This window comes from Ovis aries, chromosome Y, assembly GCF_016772045.2.
Source record: "Ovis aries strain OAR_USU_Benz2616 breed Rambouillet chromosome Y, ARS-UI_Ramb_v3.0, whole genome shotgun sequence".
NCBI classification, from domain to species: Eukaryota; Metazoa; Chordata; class Mammalia; order Artiodactyla; family Bovidae; genus Ovis; species Ovis aries.
In genome coordinates, this window is record NC_082741.1 from 7,651,211 (window position 1) to 7,676,083 (window position 24,873).

The 24,873-nt window shown below is 38.5% G+C and overlaps 1 pseudogene; it reads left to right on the forward strand.

Annotated features, from left to right (window-relative positions):
* The window catches only part of LOC132658881 (neuronal membrane glycoprotein M6-b-like), a 39,375-nt pseudogene extending 29,763 nt beyond the window's left edge, over positions 1-9,612 (forward strand).
* The last annotated feature ends 15,261 nt before the right edge of the window (positions 9,613-24,873 follow it).

Consider the following 24,873-nt stretch of genomic DNA (forward strand, 5'->3'; position numbering starts at 1 on the left):
TCTCCATAGTGGCTGTACTAGTTTGCATTCCCACCAACAGTGTAAGAGGGTTCCCTTTTCTCCACACCCTCTCCAGCATTTACTGCTTGTAGACTTTTGGATAGCAGCCATTCTGACTGGCATGAGATGGTACCTCATTGTGGTTTTGATTTGCATTTCTCTGATAATGAGTGATGTTGAGCATCTTTTCATGTGTTTGTTAGCCATCTGTATGTCTTCTTTGGAGAAACGTCTGTCTAGTTCTTTGGCCCTCTTTCTGATTGGGTCTTTTATTTTTCTGGAATTGAGCTGCAGGAGTTGCTTGTATGTTTTTGAGATTAATTCTTTGTCCGTTGCTTCAGTTGCTATTATTTTCATCCATTCTGAAGGCTGTCTTTTCACCTTGCTTATAGTTTCCTTTGTTTTGGGTAAGCTTTTAAGTTTAATTAGGCCCCATTAGTTTATTTTTGCTTTTATTTCCAATATTCTGGAAGGTAGGTCATAGAGGATCCTGCTGTGGTTTGCGTTGGAGAGTGTTTTGCCTATGTTTTCCTCTAGGAGTTTTTAGTTTCTGGTCTTACGTTTAGATCTTTAATCCAGTTGAGTTTATTCTTGTTGTTGGTGTTAGAAAGTGTTTTAGTTTCATCCTTTTACAAGTGGTTGACCAGTTTACCCAGCATCACTTGTTCAAGACATTGTCTTTTCTCCATTGTATATTCTTGCCTCCATTGTCAAAGATAAGGTGTCCATAGGTATGTGGATTTATCTCTGGGCTGTCTATTTTGTTCCATTGATCTATATTTCTTTCTTTGTGCCAGTACCATACTGTCTTGATGACTGTGGCTTTGTAGTAGAGACTGAAGTCAGGCAGGTTGATTCCTCCAGTTCCATTCTTCTTCCTCAAGATTGCTTTGCCTATTCGAAGTTTTTTGTATTTGCATACAAATTTTGAAATTATTTGTTCTAATTCTGTGAAAAATACTGTTGGTAGCTTGATAGGGATTGCATTGAATCTATAGATTTCTTAGTGTTGTATACTTATTTTCACTATATTGATTCTTCCACTCCATGAACACGATATATTTCTCCATCTATTTGTGTCCTCTCTGATTTCTTCAGTGTTTTATAGTTTTCTATATATAGGTCTTTTGTTTCTTTAGGTAGATAATTCTTAAGCATTTTATCATATTCATTGCAATGGTGAATGTAATTGTTTCCTTAATTTCTCTTTCTGTTTTCTCATTGTTACTGTATGGAATGCAAGGGATTTCTGTGTGTTAATTTTATATCCTGCAGCTTCATTATATTCATTGGTTAGCTCTAGTAATTTTCTGATGGTGTCTTTAGGGTTTTCTCTGTAGAATATCATGTTTTCTGCAAACAGTGAGAGTTTTACTTCTTATTTTCCAATCTGGATTGCTTTTATGTCTTTTTCTTCTCTGATAGCTGTGGCCAAAACTCCCAAAACTATGTTGAAGAGTAGTGATGAGAGTGGGCACCCTTGTCTTGTCCCTGACTTTAAGGAAAATGCTTTCAATTTTTCACCATTGAGGAGAATGTTTGCTGTGGGTTTATCATTATGGCTTTTATTATGTAGAGGTATGTTCTTCCTATGCATGCTTTCTGGAGGGTTTTCATCATAAATAGATATTGGATTTTGTCAAAGGCTTTCTCTGCATCTATATGAGAGATAATCATATGGTTTTATCTTTCAATTTGTTAATGTCATATATCACATTGATTGATTTGTGACTATTGAAGAATCCTTGCATACCCAGGATAAAGCTCACTTGGTCATGATGTATGATGTTTTTAATATGTTGTTGGATTATGTTTGCTAGAATTTTGTTGATGATTTTTGCATCTATATTCATCAGTGACATTGGCCTGTAGGATTCTTTTTTGTGTGGCATCTTTGTCTCTGGTTTTGGTATTAGGGTGATGGTGGCCTCATAGAATGAGTTTGGCAGTTTACCTTTCTCTGCAATTTCCTGGAACTGTTTGAGTAGGATAGGTGTTAGCTCTTCTGTATAAAGTTTTGTAGAATTCATCTGTGACACCCTCTTGTCCTGGGCTTTGTTAGTTGGAAGATTTTTTTAATTATACTTTTGATTTCCATGCTTGTGATGCATCCGTTAAGATTTTCTATTGCTTTATGGCTCAGTTTTGGAAGGTTATACTTTTCTAAGAATTGTCCATTTTATTGTCATATAGTTGCTAATATTAGTCTCTTATGATCCTTTGTATTTTTGTGTTGTCTGTTCTGATTTCTCAATTCTCATTTCTAATTTTGTTGATTTGACTCTTCTTCCTTTTTTTCTTGGAGTCTGGCTAATATTTGTGTATTTGATTTATCTTCAGAGAGAACTAGCCTTTAGTTTTGTTGATTTTTTGCAATAGTCTCCTTTGTTTCTTTTTCCATTTATTTCTGCCGTAATTTTTATGATTTCTTCCCTTCTCCTAACTTTGGTGTTCCTAATTTCTTCTTTTTCTAGTTGCTTTAGGTGTGAAGTTAGGTTATTTATTTGATTTTTCTCTTGTTTCTTGAGGTAAGCTTGTATTGGTATGAACCTTTCCCTTAGCACTGCTTTTACTGATTACCACAGGTTTTGGGTTGTTGTGTTTTATTTTCATTTGTGTCCATGCATATTTTGATTTCTTTCATGATTTCTTCTGTGATGTGTGGTTTTTCAGAAGTGTGTTGTTTAGTGTGAATATGTTTGTATTTTTAATAGTTTTTCCCCCTGTAATTGACATCTAATCTTACTGCACTGTGATCAGAAAAGTTGGTTGAAATGATTTTCTTTTTTTAATTTAGCAAGGCTAGATTTATGGCCCAGGATGTGATCTATCCTGGAGAATGTTTCGTGTGCACTTGAGAAAAAGGTGAAATTCATTGTTTTGCAATGAAATATCCTATAGATAGCAATTGGCTCTAACTGATCCATTGTATCATTTACAGTTTGTGTTTCCTTGCTAATTTTCTGTTTGATTGATCTATCGATGCTGTGAGTGGGATATTAAAGTCTCCCACTATTATAGTGTCACTGTTAATTTTCCTTTCCATACTTGCTAACATTGCCTTACATATAGAGATGCTCCTATGTTGGGTGCATATACATTTATCATTGTTATATCTTCTTCTTGGATTGATCCTTTGATCATTATATAGTGTCCTTCTTTGTCTCTTTTCACTGCCTTTATTTCAAACTATAGGATATGAGTATTGCTACTCCTGCTTTCTTTTGGTTTCCATTGGCATGAAATCTCTTTTTCCAGCCCTTCACTTTCAGTTCATATGTGCCCCTTGTTTTGAGGTGGGTCACTTGTAGACATCATATATAGGAGTCTTGTTTTTTAATCCATTCAACCAGTCTTTGTCTTTTGGTTGGGGCATTCAAACCATTTATATTTAAGATAATTAATGATAAGCATGATCCCATTGCCATTTACCTTATTGTTTTGGGTTCAAGTTTTTTGTGTTTTTTTGTCTAGAAAAGATCCTTTAGCATTTGTTGAAGAGCTGGTTAGATGGTTCTGAATTCTCTCAGCGTTTGCTTTTCTGTAAAGCTTTTGGTTTCTCTTTCATATTTGAATGAGATCCTTGCTGGGTACAGTAATCTGGGTTGTAGGTTTTTCTCTTTCATCACTTTAAGTATGTCCTGCCATTCCTTCTGGCCTGAAAAGTTTCTATTGAAAGACCAGCTGTTATCCTCATGAGGATCCCCTTCGGTGTTATTTATTGCTTTTCCCTTCCTGTTTTTAACATTTTCTCTTCACATTTGATGTTCATTAATTTGATTGATCTGTGTTGGGGTATTTCACCTTGGGTTTTTCCTTTTGGGACTCTCTGGGTTTTTAGACTTGGGTGGCCATTTCCTTCTCCCTTTTAGGGAAGTTTTCAACTATTATCTCCTTAAGTATTTTCTCATGGCCTTTCTATTTGTCTTCTCCTTCTGGGATTCATATGATTCAAATGTTGGGGTGTTTAACATTGTCCCAGAGGTTGTCCTTATTTAATTTTTTCTTTTTTCCTCTCTGCTTTATTTCCATCATTCTATCTTCCACCTCACTTATCCTATCTTCTGCCTCAGTTATTCTACTGTTGGTTCCCTCCAGAGTGCTTTTGATCTCAGTTATTGCATTATTCATGATTGATGGACTCTTTTTAAAATTTCTTCTATATCCTTGATAAACATGTCTTGCATCTTCTCAGTCTTTGTCTCTAGTCTATTTATCTGTAACTCCATTTTGTTTCAAGATTTTGAATCATTTTTTAGTGTCATTATTCTGAATTTTTTCAGGTAGACTCCCTGTCTCCTTCTCTTTTGTTTGGTTTGGTGGGCATTTATCATATTCCTTTACCTGCTGAATATTTCTCTGCCTTTTCATCTGGTTTATATTGCTGTGTTAAGGGTGCTCTTTCTGTAGGCTTGAACTTTGTGGTTCCTCTTTATTGTGAAGACTGCTCCCTGTGGGTGGCTTTGGTCTACTGACTTGTCATGATTTTTTGGTTACAGGACCTTGTGTCTGTGTTCTGGTGGGTGGAGCTGGATCTGTTCTCTCTGGAGGGCAATGTTTTGGGGTGTTTATGGATTTGGCTTGGCTTTGGACAGCATGTATTTTAATGTTCGATGCTGTGTTCACGCATTGCTGGAGAATTAGCATGGTATGTCTTGCTCTTGAGCCTCTTGGCTCATGGGTAGAGCTTGGTTTCAGTGTAGGTATGGAGGCTTTGGGATGAACTCTTGTCTATTAATGCTCCCTGAAGTCAGGACTTTTCTGAAGCTCTCGAGTTTTGGAGTTAAGTCTTCTACCTCTGGCTTTCACTCATATTCTTGCAGTAGCCTCAAGACTTCTCCATCCATACAGCACAGATGATAAAATGGTGAAAGATTCTTCACAATGAGGGATTCCTAAAGAAGTTCACAGAGTTACATGGAGAAGAGAAGATGGAGGAGGGAGATACAGGTGACCAGGAGAAGAGGGGGAGTCAAAGAGGGAGAGAGCAAGCTAGCCAGTAATCAATTCCCCATGTGCTCTCCACAGTCTGGAACACCCAGAGAGATTCACAGATTTAAGTAGAGAAGAGAAAGGGGAGGGAGGAGATAAAGGTGACCTAGGGGAGAAAGGGAGAGTCAGAAGGGGAGAGAGCATTCAAGCCAGTAATAACACCCTGATGTGAAAATGGATATTGAAAATTAGATTCTTTTCTTTTTTTTTTAAATGAAAATTAGATTCTTAAAGGTACTAAATGGATAACAAACAGAAAAAAAACAAAGATTAAAAATCTAGAGTAGAGGTTAGACTCTCAAAAATACAATATTAAACAAAAAAACCAATCACAAAAATTATAAAATATATATATGAAATTTGCTTTAAAAGGTAATAGTAGGTTATAAAAATGAAAATAAAGGAGTAATAAAGAACTTATTTAAAAATAATAATAGTAAAAATATATCTAAGAATTTATTTGAAGCTGTTGTGGGCAGTGCGGGGTCAGCTCCGTTTCATATAGTTCCTTGTTCCAGCTTGTACTTCTGCTGAAGCTCTATATCCCCTTTCCAATGCTTAGTCAATGTTAACTGCTTTTATATGTTGGTTTTTAATCTGTCAGGTGACAGGTAAAAATAAAAAGTGACAGGTTTTTACCTGTCATTTCCAGAATGGTTCCCTCTTCTTTTTTTATTTTGCCTTCCTCTGTTTGCAAGTCTCTTCCAGTTCAGTTCAGTTCAGTTCAGTTCAGTTCAGTCGCTCAGGTGTGTCCGACTCTTTGCGACCCCATGAATCCCAGCATGCCAGGCCTCCCTGTCCAGCACCAACTCCTGGAGTTCACTCAGACTCACGTCCATCGAGTCCGTGATGCCATCCAGCCATCTCATCCTCAGTCGTCCCCTTCTCCTCCTGCCCCCAATCCCTCCCAGCATCAGAGTCTTTTCCAATGAGTCAACTCTTCACATGAGGTGGCCAAAGTACTGGAGTTTCAGCTTTAGCATCATTCCCTCCAAAGAAATCCGAGGGTTGATATTCAGAATGGACTTGTTGGATCTCCCTGCAGTCCAAGGGACTCTCAAGAGTCTTCTCCAATACCACAGTTCAAACGCATCAATTCTTCAGCGCTCAGCCTTCTTCACAGTCCAACTCTCACATCCATACATGACCACAGGAAAAACCATAGCCTTGACTAGATGGACTTTAGTCGGCAAAGTAATGTCTCTGCTTTTGAATATGCTATCTAGGTTAGTCATAACTTTTCTTCCAAGGAGTAAGCGTCTTTTAATTTCATGGCTGCAATCACCATCTGCAGTGATTTTGGAGCCCCCCAAAATTAAGTCTGACACTGTTTCCACTGTTTCTCCCTCTATTTCCCATAAAGTGATGGGACGAGATGCCATGATCTTTGTTTTCTGAATGTTGAGCCTTAAGTCAACTTTTCCACTCTCCTCTTTTACTTTCATTAAGAGGCTTTTTAGTTCCTCTTCACTTTCTGCCATAAAGGTGGGGTCATCTGCATTTCTGAGGTTATTGGTATTTCTCCCAGCAATCTTGATTCCAGCTTGTGTTTCTTCCAGTCCAGCGTTTCTCATGATGTACTCTGCATAGAAGTTAAATAAGCAGGGTGACAATATACAGCCTTGACTTGGTCCTTTTCCTATTTGGAGCCAGTCTGTTGTCCCATGTCCAGTTCTAAGTGTTGCTTCCTGGCCTGCATACAGATTTATCTTTAGTATCTGATTTCTGCCTTGACACAATAAGGAGAAGGTAGTCATTTATTTAGGCTCACTTGTTCCATTGTGTTATGGGAAGGGAGGGACATTGCAAACAAACATCACTGGTGTGTGTGGTAGGGGAATGTTTGCAGTGTGTGTTTTGCAGTGTATAGGTTTGCCCCATTTTATGACGCTGGGTTTGCCCCAGCTCACAGTGGTGTGTACTTTCTGGGTCTACACTGCTTAGGCTCCAGGTTGCTCTGCAGGGGTGCTTCCAAAGTAGGCTCTGCATTTTGTGCACTTCCTGGATCTAAGCTGCTCAGGTTCAGGTTCTCAGGTACTCCACAAGGGCACAGACTCAGTTGGCATGTGTTTTGTGTCTTCCCTGGTCCAAGCAGCTCAGACACACTGGTGCTTGGTGAGCACACTGTCCCAGATGGGCCATGAATCTTAATCACCTCTTTGGTCTGGGCCACTCAGTTTCCCTGGTGCACTGCAAGAGCACCGTCTCAGGTGTGTTGTGTGTCTCCTCTGGGGAGCTGATCTTAGGCTGCAACCCTCTTGGCAGATGTCAACTGTCCAGGATTCCAGGAAGACATGGTTAGCAACTGGGAGCCTGCTCAGTTTGGTGTAGGATGCCATCTCTGGGGCTGAGACTGCCCCTTGCCTTCCTGCTCTGGTTGTTGCACACCTGCTTCTCTGCCTCCTACAGGGAGAGGGGCCTGCACACAGTCAGCTAGCTCTCTTTTGGTGTTCACTCAATCCTTTGTTCTGTGAGCAAGCCAGGCTGCATTAGGTTAGAAACTTTCACATGAAGGTTCTCTTTTTTTCTCTCCACAGTTTGGGTTGCTATCTCTCATTAGCTCCCTCAGATTGTCCTCAGGGCATTCAGGCCTGGTCCTTACCCTAAGCATTTAGCTTGTACCTCTCTGTCCAGCCCCCACTTGCTGGTGGCCTGTGGGAGCATCTGGGCTACTTCTTCAGAGAGTGGTTAGGTACATATTCTGCACATTGTTATTGTCCTCCCAGTTATGTTGCTCTCTGAGATTCCAAAACTCCCCACAGACCTGCCAGTGAGACAGGGTTTCCTGCTGTTTGGAAACTTCTCCTTCACGACTCCCTCTCCAGGACAGGTCTCCTTCCCTAGCTCTCCCATCTCTTTCTCTCTGTTACATTTTGTCCTACCACCTTTTGAAGAGAATGGGCTGCCTTTCTGGGTGCCTGGTGTCCTCCGCCAGTGTCCAGAAGTTGTTTTGTGGAAGTTGCTCAGCATTCAAATGACCTTTTGATGAATTTGTGGGGGAGAAAGTAGTCTCTCCATCCTATTCCTCCATCATCTTGGAACCACCCTCCTATTTTGCAGTTTTAGATTCAAAATGTTTCTATGGTTATAAAGCTCAATATCATTACAACTACCCCCTAAAAGGTGTGATGAAAACTTGAAGAAAAAAAAAGAAAATTCACTTATATGTGTTTTTTATAAACAAATATGTATGTTATTGTTTTGGGACACTATTATGTTTCCTTATGGAGTCCTGCAAATTGATAATTTTATATTGTTTTATTTAGTGAAAACAACTGATGTGAGAGTTGGACTGTGAAGAAAGCTGAGCACTGAAGAACTGATGCTTTTGAACTGTGGTGTTGGAGAAGACTCTTGAGAGTCCCTTGGACTGCAGGGAGATTCAACCAGTCCATCTTAAAGGAGATCAGTCCTGGGTGTTCTTTGGAAGGAGTGATGCTGAAGCTGAAACTCCAGTGTTTTGGCCACCTCATGCGAAGAGTAGACTCATTGGAAGAGTCTGACACTGGGAGAGATTGGGGGCAGGAGGAGAAGGGGACGACTGAGGATGAGATGGCTGGATGGCATCACTGACTCGATGGACCTGAGTTTGAGTGAACTCTGGGAGTTGGAGATGGACAGGGAGGCCTGGCGTGCTGCAATTCATGGGGTTGCAAAAAGTCGGACATGACTGAGCAACTGAACTGAACTGACTGAATTGATTCCTCAATAGCCAATTTTCAAACTGCAAGCAAATTTTTAACAGAAGGGGGCAAATTATACCTTGATCTGAAGCCCCCCAAATATTGAGAAGTGACCATGAAATATAAGGTACTTGAAATACAGATTTATTTTTCAAGACAATAGATAGAAAATAATTGTTACCGTATCAACTATAAAGAATGACAGTAAGGATGTTTATATGTTATAAATTGAAATAATGGCAGCTATGAAATTAAAAATATAGTTTCACTCTAAAAATGTAATAATGCAGAAGGTATGCTTTAGTTTTACATTATTTTTTCATATTAAATATGTAGTCCACATTGTTCACACTTTGAAGCCTTTGGGGAGTTGATTTTTAACTATAAATAGAAAAGCTCTTTCCACAACGATTCTAAAATAACCATACAACGTGTTTCTGAACTTTTGCTCTTGTGGTTTTTTTTTCAGCATTTTATTATTATTTTTTAATATAAATTTACTTATTTTAATTGGAGGCTAATTACTTTACAATATTGTATTGGTTTTGCCATACATCTCTTGAAATGGTAAATAGCACCCTGTTGGATTTCATTTTTACCTTTTCTTAACAGTAACTTGGGCCATCTTCTCCAAGTTCATTATGTCCATGTACTAAATTTTCTTCACCCTGTTAACATGAAGCAACCTAGCAGAGTTTGTGCTCAACTCTGACAGCAAAATGAGTGTTAATCTGGAATAACCCTCTTCATTTTTACAGCACAGAAAATCTAATAGGACTCGCAGCTTGCTTTGCCTTCTTACATGCTCACTACCCATCATGTTCATTTAAAGGACACAAGCAAAATGCAGGCTTATCAGGATATGAAAGCAAAGGAGAAACAGGAACTCCAAGATATCCAGTCCTAGTCAAAAGAACAACTCAATTCTGACACATAAATATTGGCCAGAGGGTCTCAGTCAGTGAATTTACAGCTCTGATGAATCATCAGTCAGCTGCTCTGCAGTATAGATGAGTGCTCCACCACACTTTACTGCCTAACTCGAGCTGCTCGGATGTGTTTCTAGGAAAATCTTCCAGTAGGTAACTCTTTTTCTTTAAAACAGATATTGGAGGTTTCATGGGAGCCATTTTAAACAGCAACATTTCAACAAAATGATTGTATATCCTTTTGAAATTTGTGACATGTTCACAGTCCTGCCAAGACACAGTGTGAGAATACTTCATACCTCTTGATAGGGACCATGCCATACCAGCAGCAGGGAGAGTGATGTAAATTCACTTCTTCCATCTGTTCTCAAGTAAATATATCTACATGGAATTCTGAGAGTTGACACTTACTAAACTTTGACTTCTAATGTGATTCTAATCATTAATAGTCATTTAGTTGACTACATTACTCCAAAATCCAGGAGACATTAATTTCCTGAGCCAACCAGAATCTGTTTTTCAATAATGCTAAAATGAGCCATTAATAATTCTGCTACTAGTGGAGCTGGAGTCTCACACATTAAGGAGGGTTCTAATTAATTGTACAATAATTTCACTTGAATGAAAGGCTAATGACTTATTTCTAATCATTCTTCTTGGGAAATTGAACTCTCAGCTCTGCTTTAATGAATATTTGCCTTAAATTTGTGTGTATATTGTCAGAAGATAATTTAAAAGCGTATACAAATTTTGTTCCATAAATATTTTTATTAATTAGAAAGTACATCCTTAAAATGACCGCTATCCTAAAGCTTCTTAAGTGATCTGGATAGTGAGTTTACAGTTTCATACCCACTATCTGAAACATAACTGGAGATCACAGACCTACTAACAATGCTTAAGTCACTTGGGTATTTATTTCACTTTTACTTATCTAAGCCTTAGTTTTTTCTAATATTAAAGTTTAATTTTGAGTAAGAATTCTGAGTTTAGGCCATATTCAAAATAAACGTTTTCTAAATCATTGTGTTTCAGAATAGTGACTATAGGATTTGGGTATTAATGATGGTAAGCTTTGTGTTACTCTTTTATTAAATGATACATTTTACTGTTGGTGCATCAGTGCTTATAAAACAGAGCTAAATCGTATAGTGTTAACTATATCTATTGACGTTAGGAATAAAATCCTGAGACTTCTCTGATGGCCCAGTGGTAAAGAATCCACCTGACAATGCAGGGGATGTAACTTTGATTCTTGGTCCAGGAAGATCCCACATGCCATTGAGCAACTAAGCCCATGTACCACAATGACTGAGCCTGAGCAACTTAGAGCCTGTGTTTTGCAACAAGAGAAGCCACTGCAGCAAGAGAAGCCACTGCAACAAGAAGCCCAAGCACGACAACTAGACAATAACCCCCACTTTCTGTATCTCAAGAAAGCCAGCACACAGCAGCAAAGACCCAATGCAGCCAAAACAAACAAAAAAAGAATCAACTTGTGGTTTGGTTATTTCTAAATTTAAAACATAAAAACATAGATATATATTAAAATTTTAAAAAGCTTCAGTTCAGTTCAGTTCAGCTGCTCAGTCATGTCCGACTCTTTGCGATCCCATGAATCACAGCACGCCAGGGCTCCCTGTCCAGCGCCATCTCCCGGAGTTCACTCAGACTCATGTCCATCGAGTCTGTGATGCCATCCAGCCATCTCATCCTCGGTCGTCCCCTTCTCCTCCTGCCCCCAATCCCTCCCAGCTTTAGAGTCTTTTCCAATGAGTCAACTCTTCTCATGAGGTGGTCAAAGTACTGGAGTTTCAGCTTTAGCATCATTCCTTCCAAAGAAATCCCAGGGTTGATCACCTTCAGAATGAATTGGTTGGATCTCCTTGCAGTCCAAGGGACTCTCAAGGGTCTTCTCCAACACCACAGTTCAAACGCATCAATTCTTCAGCGCTCAGCCTTCTTCACAGTCCAACTCTCACACCCATACATGATTACTTTTATCAAAATCCTATTAACATGGAATGTTCCTCGAGTATGGCATTTCCATTATTTTCTTTTTTTAATTAATGCCTAAAATTGCCTAATTTTTTACATTGGGAGATAGTCTCTTCTGTGTATAAAAGGTTGGTGTTTTGTTTTTCTGTTGCAAGGCAGGCAAGTATTTTTCCTGCAGTGGAGTGCTGTTTAAATCCAGTGTTCTAGAAAAGGCATTGTCTAAAGCCTAGTTGTACCTTTATAATTCTGGTAGCTCATACCAGGGATTTTTGAAAGTTTTAAGTGCCTAAAATTCTTTATATAAAAAGCATTACATTTTTCTATGTATAAATTTTTATACATACAGTGAATGTTTTCTCTTCATGTCAAAGTCTTCCTTTAGAGCTTTTCAAGTGTTACAATAAACATTTATATATAATATTCAATACTTGTGTATACTTATTTTAAAGATCTATTTAGGTGATGATAGTTGTAGATGTTCTAAGCATAATAAAAGAAAATTACACTTTCATTCATCTTTCCACTACACCTAAATGCTACCATTCTTTGTCTTTACTATGGTATCACTTTAAAATAGTATGTATAATCAGGTTTCATTAAATATTATAATCCACCAGGCTGTATCTTACTTAAATACTAATAGCATTCTCAGTTCAGTTCAGTTCAGTCACTCCGTTGTCCCACTCTTTGTGAAGCCCATGAATCACAGCACGCCAGGCCTCCAAGGCTGTATATTGTCACCCTGCTTATTTAACTTCTATGCAGAGTACATCATGAGAAACGCTGGACTGGAAGAAACACAAGCTGGAATCAAGATTGCTGGGAGAAATATCAATAACCTCAGAAATGCAGATGACCCCACCCTTATGGCAGAAAGTGAAGAGGAACTAATAGCCTCTTGATGAAAGTGAAAGAGAGAGTGTAAAACTTGGCTTAAAGCTCAACATTCAGAAAATGAAGATCATGGCATCCAGTCCCATCACTTCATGGGAAATAGATGGGGAAACATTGGAAACAGTATCAGACTTTATTTTTTGGGGCTCCAAAATCACTGCACATGGTGACTGCAACCATGAAATTAAAAGACACTTACTCCTTGGAAGAAAAGTTATGGCCAACCTAGATAGCATATTCAAAAGCAGAGACATTACTTTGCTGACTAAGGTCTGTCTAGTCAAGGCTATGGTTTTTCCTGTGGTCATGTATGGATGTGAGAGTTGGACTGTGAAGAAGGCTGAGCACCGAAGAATTGATGCATTTGAACTGTGGTGTTGGAGAAGACTCTTGAGAGTCCCTTGCACTGCAAGGAAATCCAACCAGTCCATTCTGAAGGAGATCCGCCCTGGGATTTCTTGGAAAGAATGATGCTTAAGCTGAAACTCCAGTACTTTGGCCACCTCATGAGAAGAGTTGACTCATTGGAAAAGACTCTGATGCTGGGAGGGATGGGGGGCAGGAGGAGAAGGGGATGACAGAGGATGAGATGGCTGGATGGCATCACTGACTTGATGGACGTGAGTCTGAGTGAACTCCAGGAGCTGGTGCGGGACAGGGTGGCCTGGTGTGCTGAGAGACTGAACTATTTACAACTCTGTAAAAGTAGAAAAAAAAATTGGCTAGCTTCTCCCACAAATAAAAGTCCTATGCATATGAGAATAGGACATAGGACTTAAACTTTGCCACTAATTAAGGCAAGTAGAATTAATGAGAGGCTATCATAATAATCCCTGTAAATTGAAAATCATGGAAAATTGAGTTATTTGAGTGTTAAGAGGTTACCTGAGGTATTGTTGAAAGAGAAGATGCCCAATATCTGGTGGCCATATGGCTCAATGCATGATGGGCTAATAATGAATGCCTGAACATTTCTTGCCATTATTTTCAAAGGCATACTTAAAGTGGAAAATTTCTTAGAGGCTCCAGGAATAAAAAACACTCCCAAATCTTCTCGCATATTTACTATGGCCAAACAAGCTTCACCAGCAGAAAAAAACTGAGTCCAGATTAAATACGTAAAGGGAAAGAAATCTCTAGGATTTTAGTAGAAAGACAGAGCAGACCAGTCCTGCCTGTGTTAGGGGCTGAATGAACTTTTGTGCAACATTCCCATGAGTTAATACCTACAAAGTTAGAAGCTGTGCTGGGTACAAAGGAAGTGCTCAGTAAATGTTACCTTTTTTGTTGTTGTTGTTACCATCTTTGAAGTATTTGTGTTTTCAAGAAAAGATATGTCAAAAATAAAGAACAGCAGTGACACTGTAGTATTTCTGGGACCAATCAAAAGGACAGTGTTTGGTAGATGGTAGCCCAACTCTGGAGAAAAGCAAAACACTGAAACTTAAAATACTGCCACAGTGTTTGACCAATGTGTACGTGCTGAGTCGCTTCAATCATGTCCTACTTTTTGAGACCCCCATGGAGTGTAGCTTGCCAGGTTCCTTGGTCCATGGAATTCTCTGCCATGCCCTCCTACAGGGGACCTTTCCAACCCACAGACTGAACCTTCATCTCTTACATCTTTTGCATTGGCAGGCAAGTTCTTTACCACTAGTACCACCTGGGAAGCCCATATATATACTGCTGCTGCTGCTAAGTCACTTCAGTCGTGTCCGACTCTGTGCGACCCCATACACGGCAGCCCACCAGGCTCCCCCATCCCTGGGATTCTCCAGGCAAGAACACTGGAGTGGGTTGCCATTTCCTTCTCTAATGCATGAAAGTGAAATTGCTCAGTCGTGTCCAACTCTTAGCAACCCATGGACTGCAGTCTACCACGCTCCTCCATCCATGGGATTTTCCAGGCAAGAGTACTGGAGTGGGGTGCCATTGCCTTCTCCAATAGATACACTAAATATATGTAAAACAATACAAGTACATTAATACACTAAAAGGTACAAATGAATATATTTCTATATATGTGTTATGTATATACTAGTCTTCCAAAGAATTCTTACATATGTTTCAGGATTTGAAGGGATAGTGAGAAGGGGATTATTCCCTGGATCTATTTTCTGCATCACTTTTTGCAGTTTACACATGTGCCCTGAGAGTCTTCTGAACCAGTAGGGCAGGCCTGCCAGACCTTCAAGGTGAGATCATCCCTTAAGAGAAAGAAGACAAAACTTCATGCTCAAGGGCAGAAACTCTGGATATAGCATGACATCTTTTGCTCAAATTTGAACCACGGTCCAAACCCCCAAATGGACACATGTCTGACTATGTATGAGGTGTCCTGTGATTGAAAATGGATGGGACTTTTACACTGTGGCCCATGCAGTCCCCATTATATTAAGCATCACTATAAAGCAGAGAGAAGCAGCTCTAGAAGACAGAGGAGTCTTCAGGACCTCTATTGTGGGCCCCACTGGGGACTCCAGGAAAGTCAGTGGGGTTTTGGGGCTGGAGAACTCCAGTACACCACCAGCAGCAGGGCCAGCAGAGAGCAAAGGGCCCAGCAGAAAAGTTAGCAGTGCCCCACAGGAACGGCAGGACCCAAGGTAGCCAGAGGTGGGGCTCAACAGCAGAGCCTTGGTATGGAAGCCCCTATCTCCCTGCTTATTGGACTTGTTTCTAAGCACAGGTTGAGTCACACCAGGTCCCTCCCCCCAAATTGATGTTCTGCAGTGTGTTGGGGTTCTGTATGCTTATGTGGGAACAAAAGCCCACCAAGAACAGCTCAGTCACCTCATTTCTTCCCCACAGTAGTCCTGTGAGACAAATGTTTTCCCATGAAGAGGTCAAGTCTTAACCAAGTGTGTCTGCACTGTTGTCAATTTTATTCCCAGGGCTTAGAGACCCAGAGGTAATTTGAAATTTACATTTCTTCTATATAGTTCTGTTATTTGTGCCAGTGGGACTAACTAGATTATTTGAAAACTTGGACAAATTGAAAAAAAAAAAAAAACCAATTTACTGTAATGAAAGTGAAAAATATGCCAGAATGAGAAAATATATGACTGGACTAGTCAATCAATTGATTATCTTTCATTTGTACACAACAGGATCAAATGGAGTGATGAAAAAAATAATAATAGATTACATGTTGTTCAGTCACTAACTATGACCCCATGGATTGCAGCAGGCCAGTCTTCCCTGTCCTTCTATTTCTTTGCAATGTTCATTTTAAAATGGCTTCTTATCTGTCTTCTTGCTATTCTCTGGAACTCAGCATCCAGTTGGTTATAATCAGAATCAGTACTTAATTCCTTACTAGATGAAATCCACAGAGGACAGCCCTATGACTGCAATGATAAAATGCAACTGCTTATGAGAAATAAGTATGAAACATATAAAAAAATAGCAGATAAAATGTTGCCACTTTGTTATTTTTGGAATGAGGAACAACCATTTCAGGATAAGTCAGGGAGAAAAGATAAAAATAATAATATCTGAGTGCAAAAAATACAAACTTTAACGGCTGAGTAATACTCCATTGTGTATATGTACCACAGCTTTCTTATCCATTCATCGGCTGATGGACATCTAGGTTGTTTCCATCTCCTGGCTATTATAAACAGCGCTGTGATGAACACTGGGGTGCATGTGTCTCTTTCAATTCTGGTTTCCTCGGTGTGTATGCCCAGCAGTGGGATTGCTGGGTCATATGGCAGTTCTATTTGCAATTTTTTAAGGAATCTCCACACTGTTTTCCATAGTGGTTGTACTAGTTTGCATTCCCACCAACAGTGCAGGAGGGTTCCCTTTTCTCCACACCTTCTACAGCATTTATTGCTTGCAGATTTTTGGATCATAGCCATTCTGACTGGTGTGAAGTGGTACCTCATTGTGTTTTGATTTGCATTTCTCTAATAATGAGTGATGTTGAGCATCTTTTCATGTGTTTGTTAGCCATCCGTATGTCTTCTTTGGAGAAATATCTATTTAGTTCTTTGGCCCATTTTTTGATTGGGTCGTTTATTTTTCTGGAATTGAGTTGCATAGGTTGCTTGTATATTTTTGAGATGAGTTGTTTGTCAGTTGTTTCATTTGCTATTATTTTCTCCCATTCAGAAGGCTGTCTTTTCATCTTGCTTATATTTTCCTTTGTTGTGCGGAAGCTGCCGTTAAAAAGAATACATTTGAATCAGTTCTGATAAGATGGATGAAACTGGAGCCGATTATACAGAGTGAAGTAAGCCAGAAAGAAAAACACCAATACTGTATACTAACACATATATATGGAATTTAGAAAGATGGCAATGATGACCCTGTGTGCAAGACAGCAAAAAAGACACAGATGTGAATAGCGGACTTTTGGACTCAGAGGGAGAGGGAGAGGGTGGGATGATTTGGGAGAATGGCATTGAAACATGTATACTATCATGTAAGAATTGAATCACCAGTCTACGTGCGATGCAGGATACAGCATGCCTGGGGCTGGTGCACGGGGAGGACCCGGAGGGATGTTGTGGGTAGGGCGGTGGGAGGGGGGTTCATGTTTGGGATTGCATGTACACCCGTGGTGGATTCATGTCAATGTATGACAAAATCAATACAGTATTATAAAGTAAAATAAAGTAAAAATAAAAAGTTAAAAACAAACAAACAAACAAAAAATAAATAAAATGCTGCACTCAAAAAAATAAGTAAATAAATAAAATGGTAAATCCATTAAAAAAAAAATACAAACTTTATGTCAAAAAGAACCCCCTAGGATCGTGATCAAGATGGCAGAGCACGGGGATATGGAACTCATGGAACTCACCACTTCTTATGAAACATCAAAAATACATCTACCTTTGCAGCAATCTCAATGATAACTACTTGCAGACTGTTAGAAAGCTTATTGCAACCAAGACTGGAAGAAAGGTCTACATAAAATTGGGAAAAGAAAGAGAAACAGTTAAGTTGCGAACTATGCCCTTGGAAAGACATTCCGAATAGGAGGAGAAGCCTCTAAAGGGAGTATCTTATTTAAGCCCATATTGTGCACCCAGCTCTGGTGTCTGATACTGGAAGAAAGAAAACCAGTGAGAGTAACAATAGAAAAACCTAAACTCAGCTTATGGAGAGTATGAACACAGTTGCTTACTCACAAAACAGTGGAAGAAGCAAATTATTAATAAAACTTCCCAGAAGGGAGGTGGAAAAAAGAGGGTATGGATATTGTGTTTTCTCACAACTATGACACCTACCAGGCATTGGTGGAGGATCTCTGGCACCTAAAGGAATGAAAGGAACCCTGGGGTGAGGAGGTAGAATATACAGGATGGAGTGGAGAAGAGGTGTTCCCATGCTTGGAGAGCACACCCATGGGAACAGGGATTAGCTGGGTTGGTGAGAAGATTTGGGGATCAGGAGACAAGGGAAATGTGTCAGAGATCTCCATGCCCACTTGGGCCCTGGAGAGACTGCTTGCTCCTGGGTTGAATCTCCATCCAGGAACCTAAGGCCCACCTCCCCTCAAAAACCATTTCCAGCTTCACAGGTCCTGAATCTGATTCCCAGCCCTCCTGTCCCTTGCCAGGGCCTTTATTGGAATTTTTTTTTTTTTAAATGTTTTTGCTTTATGGCTTTGGTTTTCTTTCTTGGTGGTGTTTCATTTTTTTCTAATTTTATGTTTATTCTTTGTTATTCTGTTCCTTTTAGTATGTCACTCTTTATCTTGGCTATACAGTTTGTGGGGTTTTGGTTTCAGTCCAGGGGCTGAGTCTGAGCCCCTGTAGTGGAATCACTGATGGCAAACCACTGGACTAACAGAGAACTTCAGACACCAGGAAATATTAATTGGGATGTGGTCTCCCAGAGCTCCCCATTTCAGCTCCAAGACCTAGCTCTACCCAACTTCTTGTAGACTCTGCTGCTGGATTCCACAGACCAAAGAACCAGCAAAACAGGGACACAGTCCCATCCATCAACAAACATAAGATGAGGACAACAAAATATGTTACAGGTGAATGAGCAAAGTAAAAACTTACAATATGAAAAGAGTGAAGAAGAAATAGGCAGTCTACTTGAAAGAGAATTTAGAGTAATGATAGTGAAGATGATACTAAATAGAATGGAAATACATGGAGGTAAGGATTGAGAAATTCACAAGAAATGTCTAACAAGGACCTGGGAGAACTAAAGAACAAACAGACAACAAACAAAATAACTGAAATGAAAAATACACCAGAAGGAATCAATAACAGAATAATGAGGAGGAATAACTGAGTAAGTGATTGGGAAGGTAGAATAATGGAAATAAGACTGAAAAGCACAGTAAGAAAAGAATTGAGGATGGTTTCAGAGATTCTGGGACAACATTAAATGCACCAACATTTGAATTATAAGGTTCACAGAGTAAGAAGAGAAAAATATGAGTCTGAGTAAATATTTGAAGAGATTACAGTTGAAAACTTCCTTAACATGGGAATGGAAATAGTCAATGAAGTGCAAGAAGCATGGAGAGTCCCATATAGATAAACCCAAGGAGGAACACAACAAGACACGTCTTAATAAAGCTTACAAATATTATACACAAAGAAAAAAGTATTAAAAGCAGCAATGGAAAATCATCGAAAATATAGAAGTGGATTGCCCTAAGGACAACAGCTGATTTTTCAGCAGAAATTCTGCAGGCGAAAAGGGAATGGCAGGATATACTTAAAGTGATGAAAGGGTAGAGTTTTTCAAACTGCTCTATCCATCAAGGATATCATTCAGATTTGATGGAGGAAACCAAAAGTTTTACAGACAAGCAAAAGCTAAGAGAATTTAGCTTTACAAACAAATGCTAAAGGAAATTCTCTAGGCAGGAAACACAAGAGAAGAAAAAGACCCATAAAAATGAATCCAAAACAATTAAGAAAATAATAATAAAGACATAAATACTGATAATTACTTTGAATATAAATAAAATCAAGCTCCAAACAAAAGACACAGACTGGCCAAATGGATATGAAATCAAGGTCCCTATATATGCTTTCTATCAGAAGCACACTTCAGAACTAGGACACACACAGATTGAAAGTGAAAGGATGGAAATAGACATTATATGCAAAAGTAAATCAAAAGAAAGCAAGAGTAGAAATACTCTTATAAGATAAACTTTAAAATAAAGATCACTGCAAGAGACAAGGACACTACATAATTATCAAAGGATCAATCGAAGAAAGGGATATTAAAATTATAAATATATATGCTCCTATATATAAATATGTATGCTCCTATAAATACATATGCACCTTAATACATAAGACAAATGTTCACAGGTATACAGCAGGAAATTGACAGTAAGAAAATAATGGCTGGGGACTTTAACTTTCTGTTACATCAATAGACAAAACATCCAGATAGAAAAGAAGGAAACAGAAGCCTTAAATGATGTAATAAATCAGCAGATAGACTTAACTGATATTTATAGGATGTTCCACTTGAAGATGCCAGAATGCCCTCTCTCAAGGGTATGTGGAACATATTCCACAACAGATAAAATCTTGGGTCACAAATCAAGCCTCATAAGAAAACAGAAACTGTGTCAAGCATCTTTTCCAAACACAATGCTATCACAATTACAGGAAAAAAGATGCCTATAAAAACCACAATCACATGAAGGCTAAACTGAGCGCTGGCAAATAGCCAACAGATCATGGCAAAAATTAAAGAAGAAATAAAAAGTACTTAGAAATTATAATGAAAACACAATGACTCAGCAATGGAAAGGTGTAGAACTGTATGTAGAGCTCAATTTGCAGGTATTTAAGTTCTTGCGTTCCCTTGGACAATCAGATCTGATGCAAAAGTGGTCTGTGTTCACCTGCTTCATGGTGATTGTAAAGCGCTGGCCCATTAGCCCTGAACATAGTTGAAACAAAATAGGTATATGGCAGCAAAGCCTTCAGGATTTCAATCTCAGCACAACTGGACAAAGAGAAAAGAAAATTACTAACGTGGAACCAATCTTCAACAAATCATCCTAAACTCTCAAGGCCTGCTCTCAAAAAAGACTTCTGGGGCTACCTTGAACAGCAGCATATCACAGTCCAGCTGAAGGTGGGTTTGAGCATACAGTGCACATTCATCTGGATACCTCATAATTCAAATTCTGCATTTGGGAATCTCAGTCTTCCTACTTTACCTTGCCTTGACCAAGAAAGAAAATATTTGTAATAAAAATGACTTTGTAGTATAAAATGCCAAAGATAATATCACTCCATGTGATACAAACTGTAACTTTCAGAATTTTGGTGGACTTTTACATATTTTATTTCTTTAAAAGGAAGATATGTGTACGTGAAAGCCAAAAAGGAGGGTAACTAGGATGATGAAAGCTCTTAAAGTTGTATTACCTGAGGAACTGATTATGCAACTCATGACTGAAACCTTTGTGTAATGCAGTTTGATTTTTAATTCTGAATCAGACCCTGAATTGGATGTGGTCATATAAACCCATCCCCGAACAGTCCAAACAGTTAGAATGAATATACCACGTCTAAAATAGACTTTTTTTAAAATATAAATTTAATTGGAGGTTAATTACAGTATTATATTTGTTTTGCCATACATCAACATGAATCTGCCACAGGTATACACATGTTCCTTAACCCCCCTCCCTCCCTGTACCATCCCTGTGGATTGTCTCAAGAACCACTTAACATTTCTCCAAAGAAGACATACAGAGGGCTAATAAACACATGAAAAGATGCTTAACATCACTCATTATCAGAGAAATGCAAATCAAAGCCACAATGAGGTACCATTTCACACGTCAGAATGGCTGTGATTCAAGACTACAAGCAATAAATGCTGGAGAGGGTGTGGAGAAAAGGGAACCCTCTTATACTGTTGGTGGGAATGCAAACTAGTACAGCCACTATGGAGAACGGTGTGGAGATTCCTTAAAAAACTGGAAATAGATCTGCCTTACACTACTGGGCATACACAGCGAGGAAACCAGAATTGAAAGACACGAGTACCCCCATGTTCATCACAGCAGTTTCTAATAGCCAGGACATGGAGGCAACCGAGATGTCCATGAGCAGATGAATGGATAAAAATGCTGTGGTACATATATGTAATGGACTATTAGCCATTAAAAAGAATATATTTGAATAAGTTCTAATGAGATGGATGAAACTGGAGCCAATTATACAGCATGAAGTAAGCCAGAAAGAAAAACACCAATACAGTATACTAATACAAATATATAGAATTTAGAAAGATGGTAACAATAACCCTGTATACAAGACAGCAAAAGAGACACAGATGTACCGAACAGTCTTTTTGACTCTGTGGGAGAGGGAAACAGTGGGATGATTTGGGAGCATGGCATTGAAACATGTATAGTATCATATAAGAAATGAACGGTCAGTCTAGGTTTGATGCAGGATACAGGATCCTTGGGGCTGGTGTACGGGGATGATCCAGAGAGATGGAATGGGGAGGGAGGTGGGAGAGGGGTTCAGAATTGGGAACACATGTACACCCGTGGCAGATTCATGTTGATGTACGGCAAAACCAATACAGTATTGTAAAGTAAAATAAAGTAAGAAAAAAAAAAACCATTTAAAGACACAAAATAATAAAACTGTTAATAGATACTTGCTCGATTAAAAAAGAAAGAACCATTTAAAGTACTTAACTTTAAACAAATGAAGATGCTTTTTAAAAATGTGAGCCAATAGGCTAAAGTCACATTCGTATTTGCTGTTTATAGAACTGGTATCAGTGTACCTTTATAGTAGTGTATCTTGAAATTGCCTTGAAGTGGTAACTAATTCCCTTATTTCCAATTTTAAAAGAATATCCAAGATGAGACTAAGTTACCAATCAGTAGTAAATAACTTTTATAAACCTATGCCACTGTAAATTATGTGACAAAATGCTATTAAAAATAACTAAGAAGGAATGTAAAAAACAAAAACAAACCCCACAATGACTCAAAACCTATGGTACACAGCAGAAGTAGTTCTAAGAGGGAAGTTCATAGCAATTCAGTCTTGCCTCAAGAAACAAGAAAATCTCAAATAAACAATTCTAATCTTACATCTAAAGCAGCCAGAGAAGGAAGAATAAAGAAAATCCAAAAGCCGTAGAATGAAATAATAAAATCAGAGAAGAAACTGCTGCTGCTGCTGTCACTTCAGTCGTGTCTGACTCGTGCAACCCCACAGACGGTGGCCCACCATCCCTGGGATTCTCCAGGCAAGAACACTGGAGTGGGTTGCCATTTCCTTCTCCAGTGCATGAAAGTGAAAAGCGAAAATGAAGTCACTCAGTCATGCCCGACTCTTAGTGACCCCATGGACTGCAGCCTACCAGGCTCCTCCATCCATGGGATTTTCCAGGCAAGAGTACTGGAGTGGGGTGCCATTGCCTTATCCGAGAGAAGAAACTAATGAATTAAAAATAAAGGAAACTACAGCTAAGATCAACAGAAGCAAATAGTGGTTCTTGGGGAAGATAAACACAATTCATAAACCTTTTCTGACTCCTCAGAAAAACAGGAATATAATTCTAATAAACAAAATTAGAAACAAAAAATGATAAATCAGAACTGATACAGTAGAAATATAAAGGAAGACAAGAAACTACTATAAACAACTATATGCTAGTAAAATGAGACAATACAGAAGAATTGGACAAATTCTTAGAAAAGCGCAAGCTTACACAGGAAGATGAAACAGGAAGGATTAGAAAGTATAAACAGACAAATCACAAGTACTGAAATTGAAACTTTAATTAAAAATATTCCAACATACAAAAGTCCAGGATCAGATGCCTTTACAGGTGAATTCTATCATTTACAGAAGAGTTAACACTTACACTTCTCAAACTTGTCCAAAAACCTGCAGAGAGGAATACTCCCAAATTTGCTCAATGACATCACGATAACCTTGATGTCAAAATGAGACAAAGACATCACACACATACAACATTACAGACCAATAACTCTGATGAACACAGAAACAAAAATCCTCAACAAAATACTAGCAAACAGAGTCCAATAACAATTAAAAGAAATCACAATCAAGGGATATAGCCCAGGGATGCAAGGATTCTTCAATATAGGTGGAAATGAAAATGAAAGTTGGGGTCAGTCCTGTCCGACTCTTTGCAACCCCGTGGACTCAATCCATGGAATTCTCCAGGCCAGAATACTGGAGTGGGTAGCCGTTCCCTTCTCCAGGGGATCTTCCCAACCCAGGGATCAAACCCAGGTCTCCTGCATTGCACGCAGATTCTTTACCAGCTGAGCTAAAAAGGAAGTCCTCAATTGAGGTTAGTCAATCAATGTAATATCTCATATTAACAAAGAATAAAAACCACATGATCATTTCAACAGATGAAGAAAAAGCCTTTGACAAAATTTAACAGCAATTTATGATGAAAACATCTTCAGAAAATGGGCATAGAAGAAACATACCTCAACATAATAAAGTCCATATATGACAAACCCACAGCAAATATTTTTCTTAATGGTGATAAACTGAAAGCATTTCCTCTAAGATCAGGAATAAGACAAAAGGATGTCCACTCTCACCACTATCATTCAACTTTGTTTTGGACGTCCTAGCCACACAAATCAGAAAAGAAAAAGAATGAAAAGGAACACAAATTTGAAAAGTTTAAGTGTAACTGTTTGCAGATTATACATTACTATATGTAGAAAATCCAAAAAAGGCCACCAGAAAACTATTGAACTTAATCAATGAAGTTAGTAAAGTTGTAGGATACAAAATTAATGCACAGAAATCTCTTACATTTTAATAAATCAACAACAAAACAGAAAAAGAAATTTAAAAACAACTTGCTAAATTAAACTTTATTATCACAACAAATAGAATAAGTTATCTATGAATAAACCTACTTAATGAAGCAAAATACCTATAATCAGAAAATGATAAAGCACTGATGAAAGAAATCAAAAAGGACACAAAAAGATGGAGAAATATATCATGTTCTTGGGTTGGAGGAATCCATACAGTGAAAATGAATATACTACCCAAAGCAATCTTCAGCTTCAAGGTAATTCCTACCAAATTACCAAAGACATTTTTTTATAGAACTAGAACAAAAGATTTTACAGGTTTTCTGGAAATCCAAAATATCTCAAATAACCAAAGTGATTGAAAAAGTAAATCATGGAACTAGAGAAACCAGGATTCCTGCCTTCAGACTATACTAAAATGCTACAATCATCTAGACAGTAAAGTACTTCCTCAAAAACAGAAATACAGACCCATGGAACAAGATAGAAAGCCCAGAGATAAAACCACATACCTATGGGCACCTTATCATGGACAAAAGAGGCAAGAATATACAGTGGAGAAAAGACAGCCTCTTCA